Source organism: Quercus robur, chromosome 2 (assembly GCF_932294415.1).
Source record: "Quercus robur chromosome 2, dhQueRobu3.1, whole genome shotgun sequence".
In the NCBI taxonomy this organism is placed as follows: domain Eukaryota; kingdom Viridiplantae; phylum Streptophyta; class Magnoliopsida; order Fagales; family Fagaceae; genus Quercus; species Quercus robur.
Genome location: NC_065535.1, coordinates 80952513 through 80960829, shown reverse-complemented (window position 1 = coordinate 80960829; position 8317 = coordinate 80952513). Strand labels below are relative to the sequence as shown.

General features: G+C 33.6%; 1 pseudogene; it reads left to right on the top strand.

Annotated features, from left to right (window-relative positions):
• The first annotated feature begins 6960 nt into the window (after positions 1 to 6960).
• On the top strand, positions 6961 to 7059 carry LOC126716259 (U2 spliceosomal RNA; annotated as a pseudogene).
• The last annotated feature ends 1258 nt before the right edge of the window (positions 7060 to 8317 follow it).

Here is an 8317-nt window from a genome sequence, read left to right as displayed (position 1 = left end):
ATGAGATAAGGGGGGGTGAAAAATTGAGAGAGAACAATGTAGCAATCGAAACTGTCTTAGTATCCAATGGTGATCAATATACTATCATTTAGCCTCCTCAGACTGAAAGTCCATTGACATCAATACCTTTTATTTGTGCTTGATCGTCGTTTAGCTTAATACTAACCGTTGTCCAATTCACTGGGACCTAGTTCTTTGACCCATTCTCTACAAATTCATTGTTTTGGGCTCATTGGACCAAGACCTCATACCTTTTGGGCTTGGGCCCCAAATCGTGACCCTACAATATACATTAACTTTTTTTTTAGTGATCACATAATCATAATCCCAAAAATTTGATATTAATGATAGATTAAATTTCAGATCTCCATCTTAGAAAAAAGAAACATCCATAATCTATATATATATATATATATATATATGGATTATGGTTCTTTGGGGATAGCTATCGATCTATTGGGTATCCAAGGTGTCTCATGGTGGGTATAGAGTATAACCAAAGGCTAAGATACTCAATTTTTTTTTTCAAAGTATTGCTTTCTAGTTTCCACTGTTAGTTCTTTTTCTTTATGCTAGAATTATAATTGGTAGACATAAGCCTTACAGAAACCATTACTAAAATGTGATCACGATTCATAAACTCCAATTGAAGAGTAAAGAATAGCTTCAATCGGCTTAAATAAAAGCATGATGCTCTAGAATGTTGACAAATCACAGACTTGAGTTAACTATTAAACTATTAATTTTTATATGGAAAATTGTATTTATGGGAGAAGGGAGCCCTAAGAGAAGGAATCATCAAGTGGGATACATCCGAGGTGCAATTGGGCCGAACTATTCACCAGGTCAGACCTAGCCCAGTCAAGATAGTCAGGTCAGGGAAACCAAGGAGAACCACTCATTCGAGGAACAGATACTTCTCAGGAGATTGGAGTTAAACCACCAAGGCCATAAGCTTGGAGGTCGAGGAGGATTATAGTGACATGCAAGTAAGGGCAGGAGGAAGCTTCTAGATAAAGTATCTATCACCTTCATATTCAATGCACTCTACTAGCTCAGCCTACCGCATTAATGGCAGAAAGAAAGTGACTATTGTAAAACCGAGAAGCGTTTTCCTAAAGAACACTTGCTCCTTGGCCAGCCCGAGGAAGGAAATAAATAAGAATCTCTCTCTTCCTGCCATAGATCTTCTCATGTATTGTTGTTTTTATTAATTATCTTTCTTTAACTACCCCTACGTAGATACCAAGGATCAAAGCGTTGACCTTGACCACCCAACTCTACAAATTAGTTGTATTGGGCCTCCATCCTAGGTCAGCCTTGTCTAGGTTAGGCTAGTTACAAAAATTTTCCCCCTACAGTATTGATTAGAATGCGTATTACATGTGATAGAAGTTGGTTTTCTAGTAAGCTTAAGGGCTTCTTATATCCATACCTTAAAAGTTAAGACCATCTACATTGCTGGCGAACCTAGCTAATTTTAATGGGATACCAAATTTCCATTTTTACCTATATGTGCTACATTCTACTTCTTGAACATTCACTTTCGAGTACCACTTCCTGATACCCAATTATACTTGAGTAATTTACTCAGCAATTTGTAAAAAATTTGTAAATTAGTTTGTGGCCTTTGCATAGCATTACTCATTATCCTTTAATCTACTAGCTCACGTTATTGCAATTACGTCAACTTTCTCTCCATCATTACTATCAGTTCTCTTCAACTTAATGCTACTATTAGATTACCCTTCTAATCTTTAATGACAACCCCCACTCCTATGTGATCAGTGCACTGCCTATAGCCTCTTGTATTACATAAGAGTGTTGCTTTCACATATAGGGATGGCAATGGGGTGGGGCGGTGCCGAAGGATGGGGTCTTTGCCCCCTCTCCGCATAGTTTGGTCTTGTCCCATCTTCGCCCTGTATGACGGGGAAAATTTTCATGCCTCATTCCCGCCCCTTAGGGCCCCACGAAGCCCCACCCCACCCTGTAAAACTCTACTTCTTGTTAATTTACCCATAACTATTACAATTTTTTTTAATTAAACCTATTTCATTAATAAAAATATACTTGAAATTACAAATTAATTTATCCCATCAAATCAAACTAATTTTTAGCAAAAATTGAATAATATTATCAAAGTGTTTAAGAAGACATATCACAACAAAAACAAAAATCTCATAGTACAAAATCAACGATTCAATAGTATATAAATTTGTTTCTAATAAAGACAAAATAAAATATTAAAATTTGTACCTTATTTCCAACCTTGCTAGAGAGAAAAAAGAGTAGGATAAAATAAGTTTATAATATATTTGTTTAAATAGTAGGATTTTAAGGTATGAAAATTTTACACTTTAACCATACATAATCAACACAGGGCAGGATGGGTCTAAAAAGTCTAAACCCATTCTCGCCCTGCCCCATGATGCAAGGCTAAAATCTCGTCTCATCCCTACCTCATCACCTTTGTGGGGCAGGAGAAACCAGCGTAGGGCAAAGTAGGGAGAGGCGGGGCCAAATTGCCACCCTATTCACATATGAGACCCACATTTTATTTATTTATTTATGAGAAGAAAGTGTGAATACCTGATATGTGGAATAATTCCACTATTTTTTAAACCTAATGCATTTAGAATAGCACCATCAATATTGATTCGATGGCATCTTTCAAGATGGTGAAATTATTTAGTGCGTCGAGTGGACTACACTCTACTCTTACATAAAGGTATTCCATGTGTGGGTCCCATACATGAAACCTACATTTCTTGCAAATCTGATTAGATCTTAACTATTTATTTACCCCATTAATACTGTTTTTTTTTTTTTTTTTTTTGCTAACTACTCCTCCATTAATACTATTTAGTATATAATTAATTTTGTCATAAAATGATTAAGTGGAGTATCATGGAATACTTTGTGCCATTTTACATTTATTTTATGGTGCCCTTTTTTCTTAATCAAAATAATGATAGTTGCCCCCTCTCTCCATTTTTTTGTTATAAAAAAAATAATAAATAATAATAGTTATAGATAGGGCAAAATTTAAGTCCAGGCAGTTGAGTAATTTAGGAATTATCCTAGGTGTTATTCCTTAGGATATTCGATTTTTCATATGAGGAAGTAAAGAAGGTGGAGTTTCCAACTTTCCTCCAACAAAATCAATGTGCCCCTAGAGTCTAGACGTTCTAGCTGCATTAGCCAAGACTTTAACAAGCTTTGTAGTCTCCTTAAAACAACACGCAAAGCTTATTATACTGGAACAATCTGCTAAGACTTTTCACTTTTATATTGTGTATTGGTGTATGATATGACCAGCTCCCATGTTAAGGTATTCCTCGGTCTGCAATTTGCATTGCTGTGAGAATTATGGTGATGTATTTTGAGATCCTCATATTTGGGATTTACAAAACTGAACCCGTGTGTTTAATGGAAAGATCAAAATGGTAGCGTTTCTCTTCTGTGTCATGAATGTATAGATTTTACTCAAATCTCTGTTTATTAATAGTCTTCAGGACAACGTTTTGATCTTTACCGTTGGAATAGAATCATCTTATTCAACACGGAGACTCCCTTCTACACTACACTAGTGCTTTCAATTTAAATTTTTTTTTAAAAAAATATTAAAATAAAACAACAGACTATAGACAAAAGTTTGCTAGTGACTTTTATATATTGTCTTTTGGACTTTGTGGCACTCAGGTTTTGCCTTTATTCAATGAAAAATATTGCTCTCTCGTACTATCTACCATTCCACAACGGCTCTGAGCTTGAATTCACACCTTAATGAGGAATTGTAACAGCCGAGCGAGAAGTCCAAAATCAAATTAGACTTTGCAGTTTGCATCATTGGGCAACCAGCCGCACTGCTTTATAGAAATAGCAATCTTCAATCACATCAGGGGTTATATATATATATATAAATAGCAATCTTCCATCACATCATGGGTTATATATATATAAATATATATATATACACACACTAATTAATTTCACATTATCTTCTAAAAAAAAAAAAATCACATTCTACTTGTGATAAATTACTCAGCATTTATATTGGCAATATCAAGCGTGACTGGTGTAAACGTTTTTGAGTTATATCGTTGCATTCGCCTTGATTACTAGCCAAAATTTCAATCAAAATATTCAAAACACATATGCTACTAAAGCCTTCTCATATCATTCCCTTCAATAAATTAGTAACGTGACCATATTACACAAAAAAATAAAGTAACATGATCATGTTCAATTACATTGCTCTTATCATGTGATACATCTAATTGCTAGCAATTGCTCTTTGATATAAAGACTTTTGTCATCAAATAAAATATCCAAGATTCTATTCAATTTTTATCTATATCAAAAATCAATTGTCTGATGATAAAGAGAACCACTAAAAGTGAACACCTCTCTCTTAAAAAAAAAAAAAAAAAAAATGCTAGGAATTTCTACACCGCTAATTGAAATAAAGGATATCCATCCATAACTCTTAGATGAAAATAAAAATTACACAAAAAAAAAAAAAAAAAACACAAATACAAAACCGGTTTATTATTCATTTTCCCTCGATGAAAAGCCAGCCACTCAACTCCACGATTCCTTATAGTGGTTGGCCTTGTCCAGATTCTGTGCTATACAAATACAATTTCATTCTCCAATCTCACTGTAGCTCTTTGAGCCAATCTGGGATTTCTTGGAGGGCGCTGATTCTGCCACTTGGACCAATCAATTGGGGTTGCTGCAGCCAGCAGCAAATGACACCATGAAATCAACGTTGAGCTAATCATGAATTGCATGGTCGTGCCAACACATGAGCATAGATATGCAACGTCCGAGGATGTAGAACCGGGTTTTCTGCTGCTTTGCCATTAGCACAAAACGTTTACGAAAACCTGTTTTCCTGCGATTTCTCCTGCGGCCTTGGAATTTTGTAGGCAAGTAAAGAATAGACATGGCGATCGGGACAATTTTGTTTGTTGACAAAAGGAAGCAAAGAGCTTGAGTTTGATTTTGCAGAAATGGTGGGTTATATAGGCTTCATCGACTTGGACACTTATGGCCCCCCTTTATTAAGATTGATGGCATTTCGTGGAAATGCCCTTTTGTGTCAAATTGACATTATCACCCCTGTTATTTTTTTGGGTCTTCGAATTCGGTTTTTAAAAAAAGGTGTAAATGATTAAAAGCCATTCTTTTATACTGAAATTATGTCAATTCAATGTTGTCATATGCCAAATTTTCTTTAAAATTTTTTTTTATCCAAACTTAGCTTATAAGAAATTTGCACCTTTTTTTAAAGAACATTCTTCTAACAATAACGTGAAAATAAAATAAAATAAAATTCTTTAGCATTGTGCCGTGGCAATGTAATTCAAGAACCAAATGCTTTTTTTTTTTTTTTTTTTTTTTCAAATGCATTCTTATATCAAGTACAAATAAAAGAACTCTGACTTGCAAATGTTCAGACTGTGATGAGATTTTTTGAACTATAATTTTGGTGTAAACTGATGACATGACCAATACAATTAATATTAAGAACACACGCGCAGAATTTTTAATTATAAGCTTCTTTGCTAATCCTCAAGGTCATTTGGGTAAATTCAGAAAAGAAGACACTATGTTGGTCAAAAAGGCTATGGGCATTTTGGAACATTGACATAACTGAGAACGAGGAAAAGCCGTGTTGTATGTGAATGCCAGTTGCCAAATACATCCTTCCACTAGCTCCCGTCCTTATCTATCCGATGTGGCTTTTTGATTCTTACTGCTTATTCCCACGTTTATAGTTTTCGTCTCTTCTATCCTTCTAGGTGGCCGCCCACACTCGTTTTGTACTCTCATCTCACACCTTCTCGCGAGTATTTGAGAAAGCTTGTGATTTGGATTTCGGATGGGAATGAATGAACAGGATTGTAAAATGAGCTTAATCGAGTTGAGTCTAATATTTAAAAAATCATAATTATTCGTTTAATTTTATTTCAAATACTAAAATACAATTTGAACTTGAGCACGTTACTAAATTAGATTAAATGTTTAAGTTGGTCCATTTTCTTGTCCAATGAGTTTAAGCTTATTCGTGAGTCACTTACTATTTTTTTTGGAACAAAGTCATTTACTATTAATATATTCTTTTTCTCATGTATGATAAACAATACTAATGATATAGTTGATTATTAGCAAAACCTTGTTCACATACTTGCAAATAGACATAAACACATGATCAAAGATTTGTTGGGGTTGTGTCAACGAAGGACATTTTGATGCTTAAGTCAACAAAAGTTTACAAAAATGACTAAAATACTTCAATAATGTTATTTATCATACCTTATCATGAAGAGTGTATGTCCTTTTAATACTTTTTGAGAAGTTGATTTCTTGGTGATAATAGTGTGTGCTTTTGAATTTGAATTGCCTTTACCCCCAAATATGGGGAGTAGATCCAGGAATTCAGGTAAGAGTTGGTGAATTGAACGTATTTCCATGTGAATAATAGATTGACTTTATAGTTCCTCATAGGAAAACTAAGTAATTAAGGTTTCTCACACCTTTAACAATTTTTTAAATAAACAAGTTTTCTTTTGAATGGAGGCTGAACTATTCATAAACAACTCGGTTCATTTATAACCTTACCAATGAATCAATTTGGCTGAGTATTTGCACTTTTTTAAAATGAATTTGAGATAGGTTTGAATTTATATTTTTTAATTGAAACCCCTGTTTCACTTTCTTTGTGATTGTTTTCATTTCCAATTGGTTTGACATCAACTGAAACCCCCAAATCCTCATCTCTTTTTCTCTATTTCAATTTTTTTTTTTTTTTATTAGTGTCATATAAATGCTACTTGCAATACTATTGTTTTTGGTCTACCCTAGTCTTTACTCTCTTTTTTGGCATATGGCAGTTATCTATGGTTAGCCCAAAACAAATTGATTTTTAAGTAAGAGGTATATGTTCTTATGACTCGGCCTTTTGGCTAAGATCAAGTGTAATATCTGTTCTTATCAGTTTAACAAATTGATTTTTAAATAAGAGGTAAATTAAATATCTCAACTTGTTTATGACATAAAACAACATGCAATAGAATACTATTGTTATGTTTTTTAACAATGTTGAATCTAGAAATAAAGTCGTTCATTGCATATTTTGGTTCCCTCTAAAAAGGGTCATATAAAGTTAAAGACAAATGGTATTTCTCGTGGAAATCGGTAATCCAAGATAATTTGGTGCCGGTGGTCTCATTAGAAATCACTATGAAAATTTGAGATTCTAGCAATTAATTTCTACTTTTTAGGAACAAGATTTAAAAAATCAAACCAAAGGCAAGCACATGATACTGAAGCTTACAATTTACAAACACCTAATTTCCATATTATTCCTATATTACTTCTTTCCTTAATACTTTAATTTCTTATTGTAAGAACATCCTCGCTAGAGGCTAGCATGTTTCTATCTAACAAATATATTGGAAGGCTAATAAATGTGCTGACAATTTAGCCAACTTAAGAAATATGCCTTCTCTTTATTTATATTGGACGTCATTCATCCCCCCCACCCCCCAAAAAAAAAAAAAAAATCTTTGTATTCTGCGTACTGATGGGGATTCCAAAGTCTAAAATCTCCTAGACTAGTTTAACTTGTACCTAGTTTTGTACCTTTCGTGCTCTGCCATGTACTCTTAATCTTTTCCTTTAATATATTATCCATTGCAGCAAAAACAAATATAGAAATATAAGAAGTTTCTAAAAAAAAAAAAAACCAAACGGGCACACAGTACTACAGAAAAGAGTATTTTGGGACAAGTCGGCCAGTGTTATTTCAAGGGCTGCTATTATCGCGATATTTTGGGATTTCATTACTTCACGGCCGGCTCTGTGTGACTTGTACTCGTCTACTTAATAAAGTAAAGATTATTTTATATTAATTCACACCGAAAGAATTTGTGTTTTTCATTGACTAGAAGAAAGAATACTAAAAGAACTTTTGTTCCCATAAAAAAAAGAAAAAAAAAAGAACTTTTGTTCGTCATAGACTCATAGGCAAGATAAAGTGAACATCAAAGGATTTGAGGCCCCCCCTAATCCTCATTATATTACATTATCGTTACTAATCATTTTGTTGATTTTGTTGTGACTAAAACAAATCTATTCATTTCACTAACCGAGAAAAAAAATTATATAATTCATTTTTCTTCAATCAATCATCAACAAAGCAAAGCACGGGTGAAGGGACATACAAAGATTTAAGATCTTGTATTTGTTTGAACTGTGAAAAACTGCAACTCCTTTTGTTTTGGCAATTGGCATCACAGTCTTA